Raw genomic sequence first — 26,507 nt, forward strand, 5'->3', positions numbered from 1 at the left:
CATATAAAAGTGTTCTCAAAAATCATACATCAGTAAGAAATTGCAAGTTGAAACAACGATGATATAACACTGCACACTTATTAGAACCACTAAACTCCAAACAATGACATTACTTGTGATTGATGGAAGATGAAGAAACACAGGAACTCTCCCTCACTGCAAGTAGAATGCATGTGTGGCTACTTTGAAAGACAGTTGGGCAGTATTTTCCAAAGCTAGTCAATGCTCGCCTGAGAATCCAACATTGCACCTCTAATATTTAGACAATTGCTTTGATAAAGTGTCCAAAAAAAACTAGCATGCAGTTATGCACAGCAACTCTACTCATAACGGCTAAAAACTTAAAAATATGAGGATGTCCTTCTGTGAATGAATACATAAACAAGTTGGGGTACACCCATGGAAAGAGGGCAAATGACACCCTAAAATACATCTCTTTGGCATGAAGATTACAATGGGCAGATTTCTTAAAAAATAAGACACATGAGACTCTATGAAACCCAAGTCAAGTCTGCCTTTTGTGAGGCAAATTTACATTTATAAGGGAACTCTCCATTTGAAAAGTAATCTCCCTTTCTGTACCAGGAATAGAAGGAAGACTAAACCTCAGAAAACTTGTCAATCGAGAAGGCTAAGATTTAAATCTATATGATGAACATAACCTTCCTTTCTTTTGGTGTTAGAGGAAGATGGTATTTCAGGTGATGTCTTGGGCCATCTCAGGGAATTACTCAATTTCCTGGGCATCTCCCATGCTTAAAGTAGCTACACAAGTTATTGAACTTGTTTGTACAATTATGTAAAGGTAGTTAATACCACAAAAATGTGTACTTGAAATGATTTCAATTAAAAGTGTCATAGGTATTTTTAATCACAGTGAAAATCATGTAGGAATGTAGAATTGATACAACTTACAACATTAACAAACACTGAAAAGATCCCTAGTGAAAACAGCCGTAAAGAAAAGTTCTCCCACATACATGGTCATCGCGTGTGCTTTACATCCATCAAGGTTGTCAAAGTGAGAGTCTCAGTAACAAACCCAGAAACAGAGAACCAGCAGCTGCACCAAGTGGTGACAGCTGAAGGGGCCGGCGGGTCACACAGTGATGTGGATGCCACACGGCTTCTTCACTGGTGGTTATATGATGGCTCCTCAGGAGACTACCCCTGTTTGGGGTAAAACACCCCACAGTATTTTGTATAAAGTGGCAACTGTAAGTAGTTTTTACCATCATAGAAATTACTGGAAAGTCCATTACTTTTCAAAACCATATCAATACCACGGCAGAAAAGTTGGTAAGACAGACATCAAACCTTGCTATAGAAGCCAAGACTCACCCAGACCAAGGTCAACTGAAGTTGTGATGCTCATCGCCCTTGTAGGAATCCACTTGTTATTAAGAGGCACTGTGGGAGGAGTACACCAGTAGCCAGCAAGTCTTGGATTCTGTGCATGACCAGGGATGCAGGAGAAACAGTGAGATTTTAAAATTACAATTTTCCACAACACTTAACAAAGTTATTAAAATAAATAAATTCAGTAAAGTTAAATATGACATCAATGTACAAAAATCAGTTGCATTTCTATACACTAATAATAACCCATCAGAAGGAAAATTCAAGGAAACAATCACATTTATAATTGTATCAAAAAGAAGAAAATAACTAGGAACAAATTTAACCAAGGATGTGAAAGACCTGCACACAAAAAACTGTGAACCATTGAGTAAGAAGTTAAAGAAGACACAAATAAACAGAAAAATATTCTGTACTCATGGATTGGAAGAATTACTAGTATTAAATTATTTATTCTACCCAAAACTGTCAACAAATTCACTGTAACATCAATATAATGTTCAATGATATGTTTCATTGAAATAGAAAGAACAACCCTACTATTAATATAGAACAACTAAGGACCCTGAACAGCCAAAGAAGTTCTGAGAAAGAAGGACACAACTGGAGGCATCTCCCTCCCTAGCATCAAACTGTATCACGGAGCTGTAGTGACCACAACAGTGAGGAACTGGCACAAACACAGACACACGGATGAGAGTAACAGCATAAAGAGCCCAGAGATAAACCCGCATGGCTGTGGCCAGTTAATTCATGAAAATTGGGCCAAGGACATACAAAGAGGGAGGGACACTCCCGTCAATAAACATTGCCAGGAAAATGGGGCACCAAGCACCAAAGAACATCACTGGTGACCATCTCTAATGCACACAAAACTAACTAAGACCCCACAGTTCTCCACATCAACCTCTTTCTGAGGTTCCTTTGAAGACAGAACTCCCCTGAACAGTCAGCTGCACACAGGAAGCTTCTCCCTACTAAGTCTTTTTTTCCTCTTATGGCACCTTTTCACAGCGATGCCCAAGAAAACTCAGCCCATGACAGCATGGACACAGTCCCACTGTCTAGAGACAAAGCCCTGACAGTCCTGAAGAGACCAAGTCCCTACCGGCTGTGCAAGCGGCCAAGTCCATGGGCAGAATGCACCTGTGCCCTGTGGGTCAGAGGTGGACTTGGCGCCCCACTGTGGACCATAAAAAAAGTTCAGGGGACGCTGAGCTCACAAAGCCCAGAGACTTCATCCTGAATGCAGTTCTGCTATATGAAGTGCCTTTGGAAAACCAAACTGAAACACAGCCAAATAGCTCACTATGCTGTCTCAAAAACTGGCTAAGGAGCAATTAATTAAAAAATGTATAGAATGAAGAGAACATAGACACAAATTTTACAACTGATAGCGAAGTTCACTCAAGATTGCCCGTAGACAAATTTAAATGGCAAAAACTATAAAAATCTTAAAAGGGAAAGGGAGAAAATCTGTAAGACCCTGGGCCTGGTGATGGGTTTTAACTTGCAACCACAAATGCCAGTCTACAAATCAACACAAAATTAATAACGTAGACTTTATAGAACTAGAAACTTCTACTCTGTGAAAGGTCTTATTCATAAAGGCAAAAGAGAAACCACAAACTAGGAGAAAGTATTTGCAAAACGCGCATCTGATAAAGGATTTGTACTCAAGTTATACCAATAAAATCTAGAACAAACAGCCCCATTAAAAGTGGGTAAAGATAGAAACAGACATCTGGCTAAAGAAGGTATACAGATAGAAAATAATCATACAAAAATATACTCAAGATCCTACTGGAAGACAGGTGCGGCCAACTTTGGAAGACAGTTTGGCAGTTTCTTCCAAAGCTAAACAGTCTCAGCTTAGAATCCAAAAAAATTATCTCTTGAATTTAGTCAACTGCTTTGAAAAACTGTTCAAACAAAAACTAACATCAAGTAACGCACAGGTCTATCCATAATGGCTTAGAAACTCAAGTGATCAGTACGTCCTGAATTATTTGAGGCCAAGAGTACAATCAGTAGATAAGTTTCTGGCAGATGTTCTGGGTGACTTCATCAGATCAAAACTCAGGATTTGATTCAGGCTGAGATGTGATAAAATAGGTCACAATTTCTGAATGGGCTCCTGGCTCCATTGGACAGAGCTCTCTTACCAATACTCACTCCATGTTGATTTTCCTTTGACAAGTGAAAGAAGCAGTCTGGAGAGGCTACATATGCACTATGTGACCCAATTTATATGAAATTTGGGGAAAGGGAAAACTAACAGGTGGTAAACAGGTCATGCGGGAGTTTTGAAATGTTCCATACGATACTTAGTGATGGACATTTGCCATTATGCATTTGTCTAAACCCATAGGTTTTTATGACCCAACAAGTCAGTTAAGTGATCAAGTAAGTGGTAGTGTCACAGGATGGAGTACAAGATGTAACACAGGCTCTGTATTAGAGACATATGAAAACACTCACTGCTGCTGGTGGAGCAGAAGGTGCCAGCTTCAGTAACCGCAGGAATGAACGGAACGTGCAGACTACAGGGAAAACGTACTGCACGTAAACAGTGGGATCTGTAAGATCCATCCCACAGGGACAGGAGCTAAGAACACTGAAACCACTCATCTGAAGCAGAATGAGAAACGAATTGAATGGGTGGAAGCTGGTGGGAATAGGATTCTACTGTCTGACTGGGAGTTACAGATAAGCGGGGGGGGGGAGATGTACACTGTCCATATGATAATGAACCAAGTTGGAGGCATCAGTATAAGCCCGTCTTCTGCTTAATATGAACACAGACATTTCCACATAGAAATCTTTATAATTAGGAGTGTATACTACTGGGGAGGGGGAAATTTCACTCTCTCTCCCTCTTGACTTCTTGTGGCTGGACTAATAATAAAACTAACACAAGACAGAGCCACAGGAGGAAAAGAAATTTTAATTCCTACACACAAAAGTCTCATAGAAATGGGAAGTAAGAGGTAGTGCAGACAGGCCGATTTTATACATCTAGAAAACTATAAATGTATTAGGAATTCACAGCCCAAGGAAATGTAGCTTTTGTGTATTCAATGAAGAATCTAAACAGAGTTTGGGCTTGGGGTGGTAAATTAAAGAAGTTACAAGTTATGTTTATATGCGTCTCTGAACCTTTCACGTAACAGACTTATTTCCTGCTTTTACAGAGATAGAGTGGGGGTCAGAGTGTCCCTCTTGCTTTGGCTATTTCTAAGTAACTTAAATTTAAAATACTATGTGGTTGTGGCAGATTGGGGATGGGGAACGGTACTCCCTGAGCAACAACAATACACTAAGGTTGGAACACATGCACACATTTCCTTGCATTGTCATCTGAGAGCATTTTCCTTCCATATGTAAGTTCTTAATACCATTCTCTAATAAAAGGAATCAGGACTCTTTGAAGAAATGGCTTATATAGGACTAAGAGTCAATATATGAGCCAGGATTACCTTGAATCTTGTATCAGAAAGTAAGGAAGTACCAGGGGAAAAAATCCAAAATATGGAATGACCTCAAAGGAAACAGGAGCCAATGAAAGAGTTCTTAGTAGCCAAAGCAGGAATGAACTGAGCAACCAAACCTGTAGTGCTGGGTTGTAACCAAAAGATTTAAATAACTATCCAGGTGTCCACAGTGGTGAAGTTAAATGATGACATAGTTTTGTTTTGTTTTGTTTTTAATAAATGAGATTGAATAGAAAACTCCTATGCAGAAGTGTTCCTAATAATCCATGACATCCATCAAGGAGGTGAAGCTTATGCCCCCTCTCCTGAAGTGTAGGTATCACATAGTGACCTCCTCCTGTTTAGGTCAGAAGCAAGGAAAGTCTGAGATCCCACTGCTGGGCATGTATCCAGACGAGCACTCTAATGTGAAAAGATACTTTTTTTTTTTTTTTTTACCACAGTGGGCAACATTAAATTGGGGGGGGGGGGATTGTGTTTTCAACAAATGGTGCCAGGCAATTATCTATCCAGTAAATTTCTTTTTCATTTCCAAGAGAAATGGAATTGGAACCTTGCTTCATAACACATGAAAAATTAACTCAAGATACATAAAAAGCTTAAATTTAAAGAGAGTTAAAGTGACAATCAGCCCTCATCTGCTGATTCCACATTTGCAGAATCAGTCACCTTCAGATAAAAAAAAAGTAACAATTTGAGAAAGTTCCATAAAGAAAAACTTGAATTTGTGGCATGCCGGAAACTATTTAAAAAACATTATATTTTCTTCACAATTTTTTACATATCATTTACATTGTATTATTTATTATAAATGATCTAGAGATGATTTTAAATATACAGGAAGATATGCTTAGATTATTTGCAAATACTACACCACTTTATATAATGGATTCGAGCGACAACAGATATTTAGTATCCACAGGGTGTCCTGGAACCAATACCTCACAGAGAGGGAGGGAAGCTATATAAACTCTCAAAGAAACAATGGAGATAAGTCATCATGACCTTGGATTTAGCAATTTCTTTAGATCTGATAACAAACACAAACAAGGAAAGAAAAACATAAATTGCCTTTCCTCAAAATTAAAAACTTTTGTACATCAAACATGCTATCCAGAAACTGAAAGACAGCACACAAAATCAAAGAAAATATTTGTACATTATATACTTCAAAAAAAATTAATCAAGAATACATCAAGAACTTTTACAACTCATTAAAAAAAATTCATTTTTCACATAGTAAAAGGACTTAAATAGACCCTTCTCTATACGTAAACTAAAAAAAAGTACAGTATATTGTATATATGTATTTACATGCATTATAATGTATACGTGGAATCAAACAGTAATGATTCTACATAATAAAAATGAAAAAGTAAAAAGCATCAATAAATAAATAAAATTAGATGTACATTTAAAAAAAAATAGGCCCTTTTCCAGACAAGACGAATAGTCAACAAGCACATGAAAAGATGTTAAAAATCAGTTGTGATGGAAATGCAAATTAATACTATAATGCAGTACATTTTCAATCACACTAGAAGCCCTACAATCAAGAAAACTGAAAACAACAAATATTGGCAAAAATGTAGAGAAGTTGAAACCTTTAAACATTACTTGAAAAATTAGACTATGGTACAGCCCATGTGTACAGTTTGTCATTTCCTCAAAAAGATTAAAAAAAAAAAAGTTCCCTTATGGTTCAACAGATCCACTCCTAGATATAGACACTGAAACATTAAAAACAGGTGTTCAAACAAAAAAAATTATGTACAAGTATTCATAGTAGCACTATTCACAATGGTCCAAAAGGTAAAACAATTGAAATATCCATCAAAGGCTAAACAGATAAACAAATAGGATATATACATAAACTGCCATATTAATCTGCCATATAAAGGAATAAAATGGTGCAGCCACAGTTGAGAACCATATGGGAGTTCCTCAAAAACTCAAACATGGGGTTAGCATATGATCCATTAATTCCACTTCAGGGTATATATTAAAAATATTTGAAAGCAGGAACTGGAACAGAAATGGGTACACCCACATTCATAACTGCACTATCACAATAGTAAAAGGTGGAAGTGACTCAACTGTCCATCAATGGATGAATGGACAAACTAAATGTGGTAAAACACAATGGGATACTACCTAGCCTTAAAAACTAAGGAAATTATGACACATGCTACAACATGGATAAACCTTGAAGTCACTATGCTAAGTGAAATAAAACAGTCACAGGACAAATGTTAAATGATTCCACTTATATAAAGTATCCAGAGAAGCCAAATTCAGAGATGGAAAGAATGTCATTGCCAGGGGCTGAGGGGAGTTAGTGTTTAATGGATACAGAGTTTCACTCGGGGAAAATGAATAAGTTCTGGAGATGGATGTTGAGATATCTGTAAAAAAAAAAAATTGTGAATTTAGTTAATACCATAGAATGGTATATTTAAATGGTAAATGCTATGTTCTGTATTTTTAATGACAATGAAAAATGTGAATGAATCACTAATGATACATGTTACAACTTAGATGAAGATTGAAAACATTCTGAGTGAAAGAAGCCACAGAGAAGAGGCCACCCAGATCGTATTCCTCTTGTGTGCTTTAAATCCATTAAGATTTTGAAAAAGAGGGAAATTCTCAGTAATAGTTTCAGAAAAAGAAAACTGGCAAAGAATGGAAAAAAGGATTTCCATAAATTGGGGCAATGGAGAAGGCTAAAGTGGGCCTGTGGATGGGGTTACAAGGTGAACCATAAAATTTTTTTCATTTGGGGTTTATGTACTAGTTCCTTCAGAGAGTATCCCAGTTTTAGGCAATACCCACTGGAGTATTTTATGTGAGGTGGCAAATGTGAGTACTGCACAATGCTATTTAAAGTAATTTATATGTTTGAAATTACTAGAAACTAATTTACTTTTTAAAACAACCATGTCAACACCATGCCAAAAAAGCAGAGAAGATATTGGGTTTCCTTATAGAGGCCAGTCCTTTACCAGATCCAGTTCACCCAAAGTGCTGATGCTAATCGCCCTTGTAGGAGTCCACATGTAATTTAGAGGCACTGTGGGAAGATTAGGAGCCCCTGTGTTTTAAGTGCTGTGGATGACCTTTATGTGGTCCAAAAAGGGCAATTTCTGATTTCTAGTTTTCCACAACAAGCCATCAAAAAACTGTTAGAACTAATGAATGATTTCAGTATAGGTACAAGGTACAAAATCAACACACAAAAATCAGTTGTCTTTCTATACATTAATAATGAAACATCAGAAAAAGTTTTTTTTATCTCATTTACAATTGCATGCAAAAAATCACCTGGCAATAAACTTAATCAAGGGTGTGAAAGACCTGAACACTGAAAATTCTAAGACACTGAGGAAAAAAACTGAACAAATAAAAGGAAAAATATTCTGTGCTCATGGATAGAAAGAATACTGTTAAAGTGTCCAGTCTACCCAAAGTGGTGCTCAAATTCAAAGCAAGCCTCATCAAATCACTATGCCCTACACCAGAAAATAACAGAACATTGTGAGTTGACTATACTTCAATGAAATAAAATACACTTCAGTGGCACTTTTCACAGAAGCAGAACAAATATTCCTAACATTTATGTGGAAACACAAAGGATTCTGAACAACCAGGATTCTACGAAAGGAGAACAGGCTGGAGGCATCTCCCTCCCTCACTTCCTACTCCATTATGAAACTACAGTCACCAAAAAAGTGTGGAATTGGCACAAAAACAAGGAAATGGACCAGAGAGAGCCCAGAAATAAACCTATGGGTATGTGGTCAGTTAATTCACAAGAAAGGAGCAAGGAACCTACACCAGGGAAAGGATGGTCCCCTCAACAAGTGGTGCTGGGAAAACTGGCCACCACACGACGAAGAAGGGGACTTCACACTCTACACCACACACAAAACCTGACTAAAACCCACAGTTCCCCACCTGTAGCCCTTGCTCTCCCAGGGCCTCTGAGGAAGGATTCCCCTCAGCAGTTAGCCACTCACAGGAAAGTTCTCCTCAAGTTTCCTCACATTTCCTTTCTCCTCACCTTCCCTTCAGTGCAGCACCTCCTGTTGGGCCCTGAGGAGATTGGGCTTCCCTCAGCATGGGCAGAACCCCCTGTTGTCCCAAAGCTTCAGCAGGTCCAGAGGAGACCTGGCTCCAGTCAGCTGCGCAGGAAGACAAGTCTGAGGGCAGAAAGCGTGTTCCCGCCACAGGTTGGGGAGGCGGGCTCTGGGCCCTGCCAGCCAATGGGAAGGCCGGCTGCCCTCACATCCAGCGGAAGCCCCGCCCCGAGGGCGGCTCAGCTCAGTCCACTACACTATGCACAGGAAAGCAGACCAGGCTGCCCTCACAGCCCGGGGCCCCGCCCCCTGAGAAGAGTTCGGCTGAATCTTTTAAACTGGGAATTCAAACTAAAATAGAGCCAAATATCCCTAAATTCTCCAAACAGTTAAGGAGCAAGTAAATGGAAGCCATATGGAATGAACCGAATGGAAACACAAACTTTACAGCTTACAACAAATTTACTCAAATTTATTCATACACATTTAAAACCCAAAACTATGAGAGTCATAGAGATAAACAGAAGAAAATCTACATGACCTTCATTTGGTCATGTATATTATGACCTTTGAGTTTCATTACAACACATAAAGCCAATCCACAAAGAAGTAAGATAATGGACTTTATAAAATTAAACACTTCTACTCGGAAAGACCTGATTCAGAAAACCAAGACAAGCCACAAAACTGTGAGAAAACTATTTACAAAACACACATCTGATAAATGATTTGGATTAAAAATATTCAAAGAACTCTAAAATAAATCCATTAAAATGTGTAAAGATCTCAACAGACACCCGACCCAAAAAGAAATATAGATAATAAATAAGCACACAAAATATGCCATTAGGGAATTACTAATTAAAATCAAAAGAGATCATGACACACCTGTTAGAACTGCTAAACTCCAAAAATATGACAATCCCATTGCTGGTGGTGAGGAACAAGAGAACTCTCCCTCATTGCTGGTAGAACGCATGCACAGCCACTTTGTAAGACAGGTTGGCAGTTTTTCCCAAAGCTAAACATGTCTCACCTTGAGATTCAACAGTCCAGCTTCCAGTATTTAGGCAAGTGCTTTGAAAAACTGTCCAAACAAACTGGGATTCAGTTATGCACAGCGGCTCTGCTCATAATGGCTAAAAACTTGAAATCAGGATGTCCTTCAATAGATGAATGCATAAGCAATTTAGGGTACATCCATGTCAAAGAGAACAGAATAAGGCACCCCAAAATAGGTTTCTTTGGCATAGGATTAGTTTAGTCTGACTAATTAAAAAAAAAAATCTTAGACTAGAAATAGAAGGCTGATTAAACCTCAACTAACTTATCTATAGAGAAGTCTTGACTTAAATCTGCATAACAAACACACCCTTGTTTACTGAGCTTTCATAGTAACCAGCCATAAATGACTTATTCCCTTCCCCAAGGTCTTGCTTTTGTTTTTAACTAAACATCATATTTAAACTGATGCCTTTGGCCACCTTAAGGAGGGACTCAGTTTTCCTGAGTATCTCCCCTGTATATTAAAGGGATACAAGTTATTAAACTTGTTTCTATTTCTCCCAGTAATGTCTTATCAGAGGGTGGGGGGGGGGTTCTTATCCAAGAATCTAGAAGGGGAGAGGGAAAACTGGTTTTCCTCCCATACACATGCAGTGGAATACCACTCAACAATAGAAATAAAACCATCAACCCATGGAAAGACATGGCTAGATCTCACTTGCATATTACTAAGTGAAAGAATCCAGTCTGAGGAGGCTGCACACAGTATGACCCCATTTATGATAATTATGGAAAAGTGAAAACTACATACATAAGCAGATCATGGGCTGGGGGTGGGGGGTTGAAGCATTCCATGCAATACTTTAGGATGGACACCTGTCACTATGAGTATGTCTACACCCATACATTTGTACAGCCCAAAGGTCAATCATAATCTATTCAAATTTAGTTGTTTAGGTTGTAGGAGTGTCGCAGGATGGAATACACAAAGTGACAGAATCTAAATATTAGAAATAGGGGGAAATACTCACAGTCAGTAGTGGGCAAGAGGTGTTGACCTAGATTAACTTTTGAAATGTACAGAATCATTTTGCAAAGGCAAAATGGACTATTGTTAAACTATGGGCTTTATATTATAAAGTTCTTTCTGGGGTGTAGTAGCTAACAATTCTGAAACCACTGTGAATGTAACCTGGCAAAGAGAAATTAGTTGATAAAGGGCAGATGGTGGGAGCCAGGCTCCTCACTGTGGGAATGGAAAGTCACCGATAAGCAAGGGGAGAGCCTTGGCCCTCATACTCCTGGATCTGAGCTTCCTGGGTGGATGGTGTGGGGAGTGGACTGGCTGGAGGAAGGCACCGATCTTTACCCTGGGAAAGCCCTACAGACGTAGGAACTTCATACCCCTTCCTTCCCCCCATACCTGCTGGAAACACTCAGACCTCTGAATTCAGCCAATGCAGCTTCTAAGACATTCTCACCCTCAGGCAGATAAAAGAGCATGACGGTCTTCCACTATCCCCAACCTGCCCCAGGATCCAGACCCTGGAAGGTGGAGCCAGGACGGGGTACCTGTACCTCTGACCAGCAGGTCAGAGCAAGGAAGAAGACCAGTCCTGAGGGCAGGGGTCTCCTGAAGTCTATGAGCGCAGTGCCCTGATGGGGTTCATTCCTGTGGGGACATGGGCGGGGCTTGCAGTGGTTCTATTTTCCACCTGAGCCCCTTGGATGAAGCCAGGGCTGCAATGGGCTCTGGGGTCCCCTGGTGGTGTTTCAAACTCTGACACAGCAGCTTTACAAAGGAACAGGAGAGTGAAGCTGAGCACCTGACAGCCACTCCTCTCTGACTCTAAGCTGCTTCCATCAGGACCACAGTCCCCTGCATGGAGTCTGTAAACCACCCGCCCCTACCTGGCCTTTCCCCTTCTTCCCTGGATCCCTCTCTCAGGCCAGATGCATCTGTCCATCCACTGCATCCCCTCTCACCTTGGGGATAACAAGTCTGCTATTACCCACCTGCTCCCACCTGGCCGCTCCTCTTTCCCTCTGGACCCTTCTCCCAGGTCAGACACATCTGTCCAGCCACTATGTCCCCCTCTCAACTTGTGGCTAAGAGGTCCCTCACAGGACTGTGATCCTACCACTCCTCACACCCCAGGAGGCAGCCCCGCCTCCACTGGTTGCTGAGACCAGAAACCTGGGGCCTCCCAGTCCCCCACTTTCCTTGTGCCCCAGCGACTGTCAGCTCTTTCTCCAGAGTCTATGGCCAGTTCCCACAGGACTTGCCCTCTACAGCCCTGGCCCAAGCTGAATTTTGTTAGTGGCTCCTCCATCAGGCCCTGAAAAAGCTCCCACTCCCACGGTGCATCTCACATCCCATTCTAACTTTCTGAAACATCAATGAGATAGTGACTATCTCCCACCTGTAATCCCTCAAAGCTTCTCCACTTTGGCTGGGCTGTCTGCTGGGAGAGACATCCGCAAGGGCCCTGACAGTCCCAGGCACCCCCACTAGGCTGCTGGCTCCTAGGTTCCCTGGCACTGAGCACCTCAGCAGGCCAACTGACACAGTCCAAAACCCCAGAACTGCTCACCTCAGGAGGGGCTGGTACTGCAGCAGCTCCATCAAAGAGATCAGAGAAGGGCTCCCCAGCTGAGACACAAACAGTCCTCTTTTGTCTTTAAAATCAAATCCCTCTTACCAAGTGGATGAGAAGTTGATCTGTGAACTAAGTTCCCACTTCTCCAGTGTTTGACCACTGAATAAAGCTTGTGCTGCATTGATATCAGCTTCAGTTTTGTTTTTTGGCTGCACGAACCCAAACTAGCGTCTATTCTATACTCTCTTTTAATTATTTTAATTCTTGTCCTTTTACTAATAACAAGCATTATTGAAAATAACCTCCTGGAGTCCCATGCTATGTGAGTGGGGCTAGTGTACCAGATAGTTGTCCCCAGGGGCAGCAAGAGAAAAGAGTTAGACATGTCGTCTTTGATCAAGAAGGTGACCAGCACCACCAAAGCCCTAGCAGCCATTGGTCCCTATAGTCAGGCTGTGTCAGTCAACAGGATCATTTGAATTTCAGGACAGCTAGGCATGGACCCTGCAAGTGGACAGCTTGTGCTGGGAGAGGTGGCAGAAGCAGCTAAACAGGCTCTTACAAACATAGGTGAAATTCTGAAAGCTGCAGGCTGTGACTTCACAAATGTGGTAAAAACTCTTTTGCTTGTTGTCATAAATGACTTCAGTACTGTCAATGACATCTACAAAGAGTATTTCAAGAATAGTTTTCCTGGGAGAGCTGCCTACCAGGTTGCTGCTTTGCCCAAAGGAGGCTGTGTTGAGATTGAAGCAGTAGCTGTCCAAGAACTTCTTCAGATGGCACCACTCTGAGTGGACCTAGTGTTACTTGTCTGGAATTTTAATAATGTTTTTCAATTAATGCCTTAATTTTTATAATTGATGTTGGGAAGTATAAGGTTGATGGGCATATCTGAAGTTATGATGGAAATTCCATATAATAAGGGGGAGTGAACATGAATTGAAGATTAATGATGAATATAGTTACTGATGTTGTCAGTTACACTTATATATAACACTGGTATTACTGAGAAAAGAGACACGCATTACATAGTTACTCAGATAAATAAAAGTAAAGGTAAGTAACATGTAGGAAAGATGAGTCACTAATTCCTGAGAAATAATAAAGAGCACTCCTAATTCAATTAAACCCTATTAATTTAATTATGTGAAATATTTAGCTCTATGTCAGATATATGATTCTGCTTTTGCTTGAATAAAATTACAGTGTTTAATTTTGAATGGTAGAGATAAGGAGAAGAAACTGGACCAAAAGGAGAAGAAACTGCACCAAAATTTTATATAGATAATACTTTTCTAATGGAAATAAAATAGTATGCAGATTTAAAAAAAGAAAGAAAGAAAAGAGAAAAAAAAACTCCTGAAATGAAAAGTCTTTATCGTATATTTATTACCCTGGTCTTGTAAACAGGAAAAGGAGAACACATCTCCCTGAGACTCCAGTGAGAAGCTCCAGCTCCACCTTCAGCTTCCAAGGTTGAGATTCTACTTATCTATTCCCTGAACAACTTTAAGTTGTTCCTTGAGTACTATGTGTTAGAAAATGAAATCATAAAAACTAACATTACTATGTACCTTGTGCATCACATGACCTTCCACATATATAAGTACAATACAGATGTTTTATCATACATAATATTGATATGTATAATCATGATTTAATTATCTAACCCATGTACATAAGCATGTACATCAGCCTATTGCTATTACCGGACACATTAAACAGTTCAATCCATATTAGATTCCAGTCCCTACAAATATTCAAAGGAGTAATTGAAGTGATTGATATTACATAGAACATATGTACTCGTACTACCACATTGAGTCCAAATATTTCCAACATGCTTATCATAACCGATAACCAGCACTTAATTATCAAGCCTCGATAAACCATCAGCCTGCCCACAAAAGTGCCTCTCTCCTTGTTCCAGGCCCATGATCCATGGGAATTTCTGTAAATGAACTATAACTGGCATCTCGTTCTTACTTCAAGGCCCTCTTACCTAAAACTGTCCATTTTTCCCCCTTAAATAAGACATCTCATTGCCTCCCCCCAAAATTAAAAATAAGTAAATAATTAAAATAAGACATCCCAATGGCATTTTTCACAGAAATAGAGCATATCACCCTAATATCTGTGTGGAACCACAAAGGACCCCAAATAGCCAAAGCAACCCTTTGGAGAACAAACTGGAGGCATCTCCCTCCCTGCCTTCACACTACAGCATGAAGCTAGTCACAAAAATAGCGTAGCATTGGCACAAAAACAGGCACCTGGACCAGAGGAACATAACAGAGAGCCCAGAAACAAACCCACACCGATGAGGTCAGTTAAGCTATGACAAAGGGGCTCAGACACACCAAGGGGAAAGGATGGTCCCCACAAGAAGCAGTGCTGGGAAAACTGGACACCACATGCTGCCTACACTGCACACAAAACTGATAAAACCTGGTTTTCCACACCTAGCCCTTCCTGGTCGTATGACGCCCACCAACACCCTACCCCTCCAAGCCGTCAGCCGCGCACAGGGAGCTTCTCCCCACTTTTCCTCACCTGTTCCTCCCGGCAGTGCCTGGGTCATCAGGAAACTCAACTCCTGTCTGAGTGGACGCTGCCCCGTGTGGTCCTGAAGCCGCAGCCCCAGCAGGTCTCTGTGAGACTAAGCTCCTCCTGCATAGGCGCTGACCCGCCACGAGACCCACACAGCAGCCGCAGCAGTAAACGAGAAGACAAACTCCTTTCAGGTGCGCAGCAAAGCCAACTCTGCGCGAGGGATGCACATGCGCAGTAGGTCAGAGACTTGGGCTCAGCGCCCCCTGTGGTCAGTGTGGGAAGTGCAGGCCCCGCTCACAGTTCACTGGAGACAGCGCTCTCTGCTGGGGGAACTGCTGAATCCATTAAACTGTGGAAATTCAAACTGAAATGGAGACAATATCCCTTACTTCTCCAAAATAGTTAAGGAACAATTAATTGGAGACCGTATGGAATGAAATGAATGCAGATGCAAACTTTACAACTTACATCACATTACTCAAAATTATTCATACACAAATTTTAAATGCAAAACTCTTCAAAATTATAGAAGAAAACAGAAGAAAATCAACATAAGCTTGGTTTTGGTCATGTAGATCATAAGCTTTGAGTTTTAACACATCATAAAAAGGCAATCCAGAAAGAAAATCAAGGAATATCATGGACTTTATAAAATTAAAGATTTCTACTCTGTGAAAGACCTTATTCAGAAAATCTAAAGACAAGTCACAAACTGGGTTAAAAAGAGTTGCAAACACATATCTAATAAAGGATTTGTCTCAAAATATATAAAGAACTCTAACACAGACAACCCCATTAAAAATAGGGAAAGACCTAAATATACACCTGGCCAAAGAAGATACACAGATAGTATACAAATATATGCCCGGGACTTGGGGGGCAGGGAGGGGGTGCAGAAAAACACTGTCCAGCTCAACTCCCTGAGTCATATGTGACCCAGGACTGGTCCTGTCCTTCCTGGAGGCTTCAGATAGATGGATAGGGAGGAAGGGGAAGATGGCCAGTTATACTTAAACCTAACTAGCCCTGACCCTTCTCGCCACTTTCATTTGACGGGGTCTATGGAGTCCTAGCCATAGTAGATGAAAAAAAGAAAAGAAACCTGATGGCAGAGGAAAAAGTAAATTTGTCACTGTTTGTAGATGGCATGATACTCTGTATAGAAAATCCTGAAGATGACACAGAAAACCAGATAGAACTCATCAGAAAATTCAATTAAGTTGTAGGATACAAAATTAGTCTACAGAAATTAGTTGCATTTCTATACACTCACAACAAACTAGCAAATGAGAATTTAAGAAAACAACCTTATTGACAATGAGCTTAACAAAACTAAAATACCTAGGAGTATATCTAACCCAGGAAGTAAAGACCTGTACTCAGAAAACTGGAAGGAATTGATAAAAGAAATTGAAGATAACACAAACAATGGAAAGATATACTGTGCTCATGGATTGGAAGAAATCATATTATGAAAAGGATCCCATGCTCCAAGGCAATCTAGAGATTTGATGCCAATTCTAGCAAAACACCAATGGAATTCTTCAGAGAACCAGAACAAAGAATTCTAAACTGTGTGTGAATGTGAACAATCCATACAATCTTAAGAAAGAAGCACAAACCTTTCATATCACACTCCTTGGTGTCAAATTCTACTACATGTTCCCTGATGCCAAACTCTACTACAAATCTAGAATCATCTACACAGTATGGTATTGGCACAAAAGAAATATACATAAATACATAGAACAGAATTCAGCACCCAGAAATAAACCCATGTTTGTGTGGTCAATTCATCTATGACAAAGGAGGTGAGAATATACAATGGGGAAAAGATAGCATCTTCCATAAGTAGTTTTGGGAAAACTAGACAGTTATATGCACAAGAATCAAACTGGAATCCTTTCTCATACCATCTACAAAAATAACCTCAAAGTGAATCAATTACTTCAATATAGGACCTAAAGCCATAAAACTCCTAGAAGAAAACACAGACAGTACAGGCATCAGTCTTAGCAATATTCTTTTGGATCTGTCTCCTCAAGCAAGGAAAACAAAAGCAAATTAAACCAATGGGATTCCATCCAACTGGAAAGCTTTAGAACAACAAAAGAAACCATTCACAAAATGAAAAGACAGCCTACTGAGTGTAAGAAAATATTTGTAAAAAATTCATCTGAAAGGGGTTCATATCCAAAATAGGCCAACAAAAAACTCACACAACTCAACCACCAAAAACCTAATTAAAAAATTGGCAGAAGACTGAACGTTTTCCCACAGAATATACACAGATGGCCAAAAGACACATGAAAAGGTGATCAATATTACTCATCATCAAAGAAATGCACATAAAAACCACAATGAGATGATCTCTCCACACCTGAAAGAATGGCTATCATCCAAAAGACAACAAATGATAAGCACTGGTGAGGATGTGGATAAAAGGAAACCCCCATGAACTTTTGTTAGAAACATTGTTTGCCATTGTTACAGCCACTATGGCAAACAGTATGAAGGTTCCTCAAAAAATTGAAAATAGAACTACCATATGATGCAGGAACTACACTCGGGTCTCTCTCTCTCTCCCTCCCTCTCTCTCTCTCTCTCTCTCTCTCTCTCTCTCTCTCTATATATATATATATATATATATATATATATATTTTTTTTTTTTTTACACACACACAAAATGGAAAATGACTCAGCTAAAAAAAAAAAAGAAATCTTGGGACCACATGAATGGACCTATAGGGTATAATGTTAAGTGAGATATATCAAGACAGGGAGAGATATCTTATGGTGTCACTTTTATGTAGAATCTACACAGCACAACAAATGAACAAAGAGGAAAACAGAAATGGACTCATAGATCCCAAGAATATGCTGGTGGCTGCAGAGAAGAGAGAGCTGGGGGCATGAGTGCAACAGGTGAGAAAGATTGAAAGGTACAAACTTCCAGCCATAAAACAAATGCCATGGGGATGTGATGCACAGCATACAGAATAGGGTCCATAACACTGTGCTGACATTGTATGGTGACCAGTGATAACTAGACTCACCTTGGTGATCATTTTGTCATGTACAGAAATACCAAATCACTATGTTGTATACCAGAAAACTAATATAATACTGCCTGTAACTTATACATCGATTTTTTTAAAAAGAAGAAAAACTACTATCTTTTAAAAAAGAGTGTAATGAGATAAAAAGCAAATGTCAAGTAAAACTTTAAAAGGATGCAGGTTGAGAAAAATGATGTCATCTGAAATTCCACTCTCATGTGACCTGGACAAATTGAGGACTTGAAGAGGAGCAGCCATGGGATACTACTGGAGTGTGTGTTTCTTTGTTTAAATAGGCTTTATTTTTTTAAGCAGTTTTGATCTCACAACAAAATTGGGCAGAGTACAGAGCGGTCCCATATGTCCCCTGCTCAGCTCTTGCTGCTCCCCCATCCCACCCCACAACCCCAGACACACACACAGGTGCTCAGAGCCTCCTGCCCCCAACTATCCTATCAACATTCTGTGTGTTGGCCATGACTGCTGGATCTACATGGACACATCATGATCACCAGGGTCCAGAGTTTACATCAGGGTTCACTCCTGGTGATGTACAATCTATGGGTTCTGACAAATGTATCTCACCATGAAAGTATCACACCTCATAGTTTCACTGCCTTAAAAATCCACTGTGCTCTACCAATTTATCACCCCCTAACCCCTCCATCCCAAGGCAAACCCCTGGAAATGCACTGATCTTTTCACCCTATCCATGGTTTGCCTTTTCTCCAATGTCATATGTAGTTGGGATCCTAAGATGTGTCCCCTTTCCAGATTGGCTTCTCTTAGTGAGTAACAGGCATTTAAGGTGCCCCACCTGTCTCCCCATGGCTCTATATGTCTCTCATTTATTTTTGGTGCTGAGGAATATTCTGTTGCATGCATGTAGCCCAATCTATGTGTCCATTCACCTCCTGAAGGACATCTTGGTTGCTTTCAACTTTCTGGCAGATATGAAGAAAGCCGCCCTAAATGTCCTGGTGCAGGTTTCTGTGTAGATTTAAGCATTTGAATCATTTGGGTCCATTAATATCAAGGAGTTGGAGGGCTGGATTGCATATAAGAATGTGTTTCATCTTGAAAGACCCAGGCCATGTTCACAGAGTTCCTGAAAGGTCACTGAGAGCATGTTGGCATCTCGAGGAGTAAAGCCAAGGAAAGAGGTTAATTTCAAAGATGCCAGTAAGAAAGATGTCGCCGAGACAAAACCATCCCTCCACCCTCGCAGAGCTGACAGCTCGTCCTGCGAATTAAATGCACATGAGACAGATTCACAGGAGAGAAGCATACACATTTATTACCCCTGAGTTTTACCTGACACAGAGCGTCCTGCTAAGGAGGTGAAGGAACACCCAGAGAAGTAGCAAAATCTAAATGCTTTTCTGTTGGGTTGAACAGAGAGAAGGGATTGTGGGAAAAGAACTGCACTATGTGGGGAGGCTGAGGAGGATGAGAATCATGGTCAACAAGGTCTGTGTGTACAGAATTCTCTTTGTCATCTTTCCCCGTGGAACGATAACACTGTCACTCTCCTAACAGGAGGAGGGAGCACGCCTTCCATGGGAGGTGGGAGTGGGGGATGGATGTGTTGTCTCCTGCTTCCAGGAAGACAGAGGGGAAAGCTCTGCACATCCTTCTCCACCTGCTCTTTTGGGGGAGATGGAGTTGTTTGTTTTCTCTTTGCTGTTTTCTTTCTAAACTGTCTGAAACTGTAAACAATGCTCAGGCTTCCTTCACCTCTGAGTCCTGTCCCTGGGGTTTGGCCTCTCACAGGAGGGGGGACACGTTCTTCTGACATGACAGGGCTGGGCAGGCAGACAGGGACAAGATGGGTGAGGGCCCATGCTTTCTCTTTTCTCATGTGTTGGGAAGATGATTCTGCTTTTGCCAGATGGGATCCATTTTCTTCATGAACTATCTGGCAAGATATCACCTGAAAAGAGGAAGAGTGAAGGTAAGAAGAACATGTAGAAGTTGGTGATAGATGCTGGGGTCTCAGGAGCAACGATTTCGTTGGAGGCACATGCACATCCCTGGTCTCTGGACCACCATGTTTATGACAGATTTGGTGTGCAGGACATCGTGAATGTACGGTGCTACCACTGGCCCACTTTGGGGTGTTGTCTCCAGCTCACCTGAGTGGTGCTATCCTGCAAGCTAAGATGGGGGTCATCCAGGTGTGGCATTGTGCCAGAGAAGGGAGAAACAGGAAGTCCTTAAGCTTAAGGGATTTCTAAGAGAGTGACTCTCTGAAGTGGATAGGGTACAAGACCAGCTGAGTATCTGTTTGCTTGTTTGTTGGGCATTGGGGCTGGGTGCTATTTATTTTCTGGATGAAGTGAAAGAATTCTCCAAGTGGAGGTGTCTGTATAAGTATTCTGGCCGGAGAGGAGGATGCTGGTCATTCCAGGTGCAAAGAAATCTCAAGAATCTGTAGTAGCTCAGGCCTTTTCTAAGAAATAAGCAAAGAGAGGAGTTGGCTTTGGTCATCGCAAAGCTAACTGGCTCCTCAGCAGTCACAACAGAAGGTTCCCAACATGAATTGATTTGCAGGAGCCAGCATGTCTGCAGCCGTCAGCCCTCAGCCCTCACCTTCATTCCCCAGGTGGTGCACCTGTCATAGGGGAGATTTATTTCCTGCTTCCAGAGAGACAGAGAGGAGGTGGAAAGTGTCTCTTTTGCACGGGTTGTTTCTTAAGTAACATGAATTCAAAATAATCAATATGTTATTGAGGCATCTTTAGAAGTGACCTGCCCTGGGCCCTAAAAATACACACACATAAATGCACATATATACAAGAAAGAGAGACAGACAGAAACATAGAGTGGCAGAAGGAGAGAGAGAAACAGAGAAAGACAGAAAACCACTGAGAGACAGAGAGAGAGAATTAACACAAGAGCTGGGAATGAGTGGAAGTCACACAGTTTTCCTAAGTCAGTCTACATGTTGGAGTCCAGGGAAAAGTTCCATCCACCCTGGAGGTGTGGGTGTGGGCATTACACAAGGACAAGTGCCCAGGAGGCAAGAACACAGGGAGCCATGGTAAGGCAGCCCACCACACAGGCCAAGATGAGACACTGGCACCTGAGTCCAAACATAACAGGACCTGGAAGGCTGTATGCCAAAGTGGACAATGTCTGAATTGTATTTAATTTCAACCTGCCCACGAAGGGACTGGGAAGCAGGCAGCAAGGAGAATGACTTTCTCCAGACCCCAGAGCAGACCCAGGCCTGTGTGGGTTGTGTTCTGTGCTATGCCAGCCCTCTATGAAATCCTTCCTTTGCTGAGTCTGTGCATGAGCTACCTGTGATGCCAGTCCATGGGTGTTAAAGGGGCTGTAGGTGTTTCTAGGTCTATAGACCTGATGGCTTCCCTAGGAAGCAGAGATCAGAATGACCCCCACCGTGCAGATGGGGGATTGGGGAGACCCTGAGAGGCACATGGCTTGTCCAGGGTCACAGCACTGCTGAGGAGGGGGAGCCAGGGCTAAACTCAGCTGTGTCCTCAGAGCTGGGGCCCTGGCTGCACCCAGGCCTCCCCAGGGCCGTGGGGGTGGGCTGGTTTGGTGTCACTGTGCATGGGTGGCATGGGGTGGGAGGTGAGCAGTCAGCAGCCCAGAGGGGGCCCTTGGGGAGCTTGGTGTAATGAGGAAGCTTGGGTAAGAGAACCCCAGGAAGTGACCTCACTTCCCTAGCAATAGAGCCCAACAGAACCTGGAACCTAGGTCACCAGGCACCCACTCTCTAGAAAAGCCCCCTACCCAGCTCACTTGGTTGGAGACACTCTGTGTGTCCCAATATCCTGAGGCTGTGGCCTCAGGAAAACCCACAGTGAGGGCCTTTACTGACATTGGGTCAGGTATCACTCCAGACACCTTTGGCCATTTCCCCAGAGGGACCCAAAGGTAACATACGGAGGCCCAGGACAGACCCACCCAGGCCAGGCCATCATTCGGATCCCACTTGGGTAGCCCTATGTGCCCTTCCTGGATTGTGGAGGTGGGGCATTCATGTCGGGGGGTCCTGCCTCAAGCAAGAGCTGGCTAAGGAAGGCTCAGAGGCCTGGTGGGCTGATCCTGTCCACAACCCAGATCAAAGCTGGTTGGCTGGGATGTGGAGAATGGGGGCATGGCCCTTCTGCCCGAGGTTGAGCCCAAGCCCTCTTGGTGCATCTCTTCCCTCAAGGGTGAATATCTGAGCAGACAAAGGTCTGAGCCCGATCTGGCAGCAGAGGATTGAGTGGGCAGAAGCAGCAGTGATACTGGCTGGGCAAGGATCTGAGACCTCCAGGCCAGGCTGGCTGCTGGTCACTGTCACTGTAGAGCCCCACACCACAGGTCAGAGAGGAGCTGGTGGATGGGGACACCACTCCATCTCCCTGGGTGAGGGGCTGGCTGAGGGCCAGTACAAGCTCCGGGTGAGTGTGGACAGGGAGGGGTCTCCAGAACTAGGGCCCAGAGATGGGGAAGGCCTCCCGCCCAACACCACCCAGGCCACTACCCAGGGTCCTGCCTGGGGATGACAGGCAACGCAACACACCTGGCTCCAACCTGGAGCATGGTGTCAACCTCCCTGTAAGTCAGCTGGAGGACCTGGGGCCCACCGAGGCAGGGCCTGAAGGTGAGAAGGGTGGGGTGGGGGTGTGTGCATGTGTGTAGGGGGAGGGAGGGGGGAGGGCTGGGCCACACAGGGAGGAGTCCCCAGAGGCTGCTATTGGGACCAAGGCAGACTGGCCTCAGACCACCCATCTGGTGAGATGCAGTCACAGAATACATCCTGTTGTTATTTCCTGGGTGGGACTTCTCTGGAAAGCTCTGGAAAGATTTCTGTCCTTAAAAAGGCACATGGAAAGGGAGGCCCATGGGTAAACTTTTCCTCTCTCACAGCTCCAGAACTTCCACAAGACTTAAAGCTGTCTCCACTTTCAGCAGATATATATCCACTGGAGTTATGGGCAGGGGAAGATGCCAGGGACAAAAGAAAGGAAGATCCAGATCCAGGAGGAGATGCAGAGTGAGATGACGAAACACCATGCTGGCAAATAGAAGCTGCATCTGCTCTTGCAGGAGACCCAGAGCTGGGTCATATTCCACCAGCCCTGCTGGGAGACCCTGAGCTCATTCCTGCAGCTCCTCCTGCAGCTCCTCCTGCACCTACACCTACACCTGTACCTCTAGGTAACTCAGAGCCAGTTCAGACATCACCACCCCCATGGGCTGAGCTGTCTCAGCCACAACCACCACTGTCATCTCCGAATTCTCACAACCAACCCACTCCCCTACCTGAACTTTACTTCCCTTCCCCTGGCATTATTTTTGTTTGGGTTTTCTGTAATTTCCTCTTTTAATTGCATGTTATTTATGGTGTCATCTATTTTTATGTTTTATATTTACAGTAATAAAATTTAGAATTTTTCTCTTTTAAATTGTGCAATTCAGGATTATTAAATACATTCACAATGCTGTGTTGTCTAGTTTCAGACTATTTCTTTCCTCAGAGTAAAAACCTGGATCCAAAGCACACACTCCCCTTCCTCCCTCCCCTAGCCCCTGACAACCCCTAATCCTCTTTCTCTCTGTGTGTCTTTACCTATCCTGGATGTTCCCTATAGATGAAATCATACAAAGAGTGGCTTTTTGTGTCTGCCCACATATTGTAAGTGGGGGCTGGTGATTTTTTTTTTTTTTTTTGCTTTTACTTGAAATGGCATTTTTGTTATTTGAAAGGGAAATCCAATGGATTAAAGATGAGATGTATAAAATGAAGCCCTTTTAGTAACTATGTGCATAATCTTGGGGTAGACACTGCTGTTCTACCTGTGAGATCACAGCCAGAAGACAGAATGGTGATGCTTAGCTCTTCCTGTGGCAAAACAAAACCAACCACAAACAAAAAACAAAACCCAAGAAAGACAGCTGGAAAGACAAACCACAAACTAGAAAAAGCATTCCTCATAACCCAAGGTTGGAGAAAAGTTCCACATTCCTGTGGTCCAAAAACCTCTAAAAAACCTAGTATTCTAAACAGAAACAGAACAAACACATGCAGTTCCAATGGGAGGCAATGCAGGTAGCCAGTGTATGTTAGAGATGCTCAACCTCTCAGGATGGATGCACGCAGATGTACACATTATGGAGACAGCATTGGTCACCCTCACACTGGCAAGTTTTTAGTCTGGTGACAACCAGCCCTGGTGACAATGTGAGTAGGCAGAGGCCCCAGCAGGTCCCCTGGAGGGTAGAGTGAACAGACACCTCTCTCTGGGAGAACACTGTGCAGTATGCATCAAAGTTCCACATGTGCATCCCTTTCCCAGCAGTGCTGATTCTTAGAGCTGATCCTACCAAAATTCTTGCACAATTTCTCAAAGGTGTCTTTTCTAGGGTGTTCATCACAGCACTGGTTGAAAGAGTAGGGAACTGGGTAGAACACTATTGTTCATGGAGAGGGGATGGGATCCATCAGTTCTGGTCCATGTGGATGAATGAATGCTGTGCAGCTGGAAAAGTGGATGCAAGGCTTCTACCTGATGTCAGGGGAGCCCTCAGAGTGGAAGCATGTGGACCCACCATCTGCATCCAGGGTCCCATCTGTATGACTGCATAGATGTGAAATCAACATAGATGTAAATGAATCTGATTGTGAGTGTGTGAGAGAGAAACAGAGAAAGAAGGAGACAGAATGAGAGAGACAGAGACTGAGAGATGTGCACCAAACCATTCATTGTGGTCACCTCTGCAGGTGGGACTTGCAAATCTCTTCTCTTCTCCTTTAGGTGATATTTCAGTTTCTTATAATGTGTCTGTATTACTTTACTAATTCTAAAAGGATTAAAACCATATGTTAAGTGGGATCCATTTATTTCTCATCTGTGGAGTAAAGTTCATCATTTTTGTTTTTAAACGATTTGTTACAAGGACAACAAGCATGAGAGTAAAAGAATGAATTCTAAAGGGGTTAAGAATCAAGTAAAGAACAAAACCTTCTTAGAAATCAGTTCCAAGTCAGTTATGTGGCAGTATGAGGTTCTCCAGGAGGTTGTATATGTTCTGAATCAGCATCCAATAAAGGTAAGGAAGAAGTATAAAACTTTTACACTGAGAACCACGATGTCATGTTGAGAGAAATTAAGAAAGACCTAAATTCACAGAAAATAATCTCATACTCATGGAGCAGAAGGCTTAATTCTACTAATAAAATTTTACTAAGATTCTACTAAGAAGAGCAGAGGGCTTAATTCTACTAAGAATTAAGATTCTACTTAATTCTACTAAAATAGTAACTCCAAGAATAGATCTAAGGATTAAAAGAATCCCTACCTAAATCCCAGGTGGTGTTTTGCAGAAATTGACAACCAATCTAAAATTCAATGCAAGGGACTCAGAAAAGATCAAGGTATCTTGAAAAAGACAAAGTTTGAGGTATGGAAAGCCAGGCATAACCCCATGCTTAGTATAAAGACACTGTAAGCTGAAGTTACATGAGATTCAATAGATTCAGAAGAAAAGCCTTCTTGGATCTCCCCTTATCTGCATAAAAGCAAAAACTTCTGGGAAACGACCAAAGCCATCAATTCCCTCATCAGGGTGGCTTCTAGTCCCAGGAGAGAGATCAAGCATAAACCTACCATAAATCCATTCTGTGGGGTGTTTTATAACCCTGAAGAAGTTGCGAAGATCACTCATCTGTGTTCTGATGAACATTATCACAAACTTTCTTATAACCCATTGTTTTCCAAAGAACCCTTTTGTCTTTCTGGAAGAAACCAGTCTGCCCTTCCCAAAGAAGCCAATTCTCTCCTCTCCTTTTGCCCTATTAAGCAGGGTTGATAAAAAGCCTTTAACTTTCACCATTTAATATGGCATTTACTTTTCTGGTTGGCTCCTGTGTTTGCAGAAATAAACCTTTTCTCTAGTTCTTCTCCTCTTTATTTCCATGGGCTCTTTGGGCTTTCTGGATGATAGGGAACTACTCTTTTCTCACCTTCTTTAGTGACATCTTTTTGTCCATGGCTAAGCTATAAAAAGTCTCATTTGTTTTGAGTCACATTTGGAATATGTATACATTTGGAGACCTCCTGGGAGGAAAAAGGGGGGGCGGTTAATACTGCCAGGAGAATTTACTGGTTGCCCTGGCCAAATACCTGATAATACAATATTTGCCAGGATTTTTCTTTGAAAGGTTCTCACTCTAAAACAAAGATTTTATTGAAACCTCTCAGCTGATCAAATTGAAAGAAAGACAAAGGATTATCATGGCTAGCTTAAGAACACTTCCTTAGCAAAACACAAGGACAGAAATTGGATTTTGAGCAAAAATTAAAATTCATTTACATCATCAACCCTCCTACCCAT

At 42.0% G+C, this 26,507-nt stretch overlaps 1 pseudogene; it reads left to right on the forward strand.

Moving 5' to 3' along the window:
• Positions 1-12,920: 12,920 nt before the first annotated feature.
• Positions 12,921-13,331, forward strand: LOC105089425 (2-iminobutanoate/2-iminopropanoate deaminase-like; annotated as a pseudogene).
• The last annotated feature ends 13,176 nt before the right edge of the window (positions 13,332-26,507 follow it).

The sequence above is a fragment of the Camelus dromedarius genome, chromosome X (genome assembly GCF_036321535.1).
Source record: "Camelus dromedarius isolate mCamDro1 chromosome X, mCamDro1.pat, whole genome shotgun sequence".
NCBI classification, from domain to species: domain Eukaryota; kingdom Metazoa; phylum Chordata; class Mammalia; order Artiodactyla; family Camelidae; genus Camelus; species Camelus dromedarius.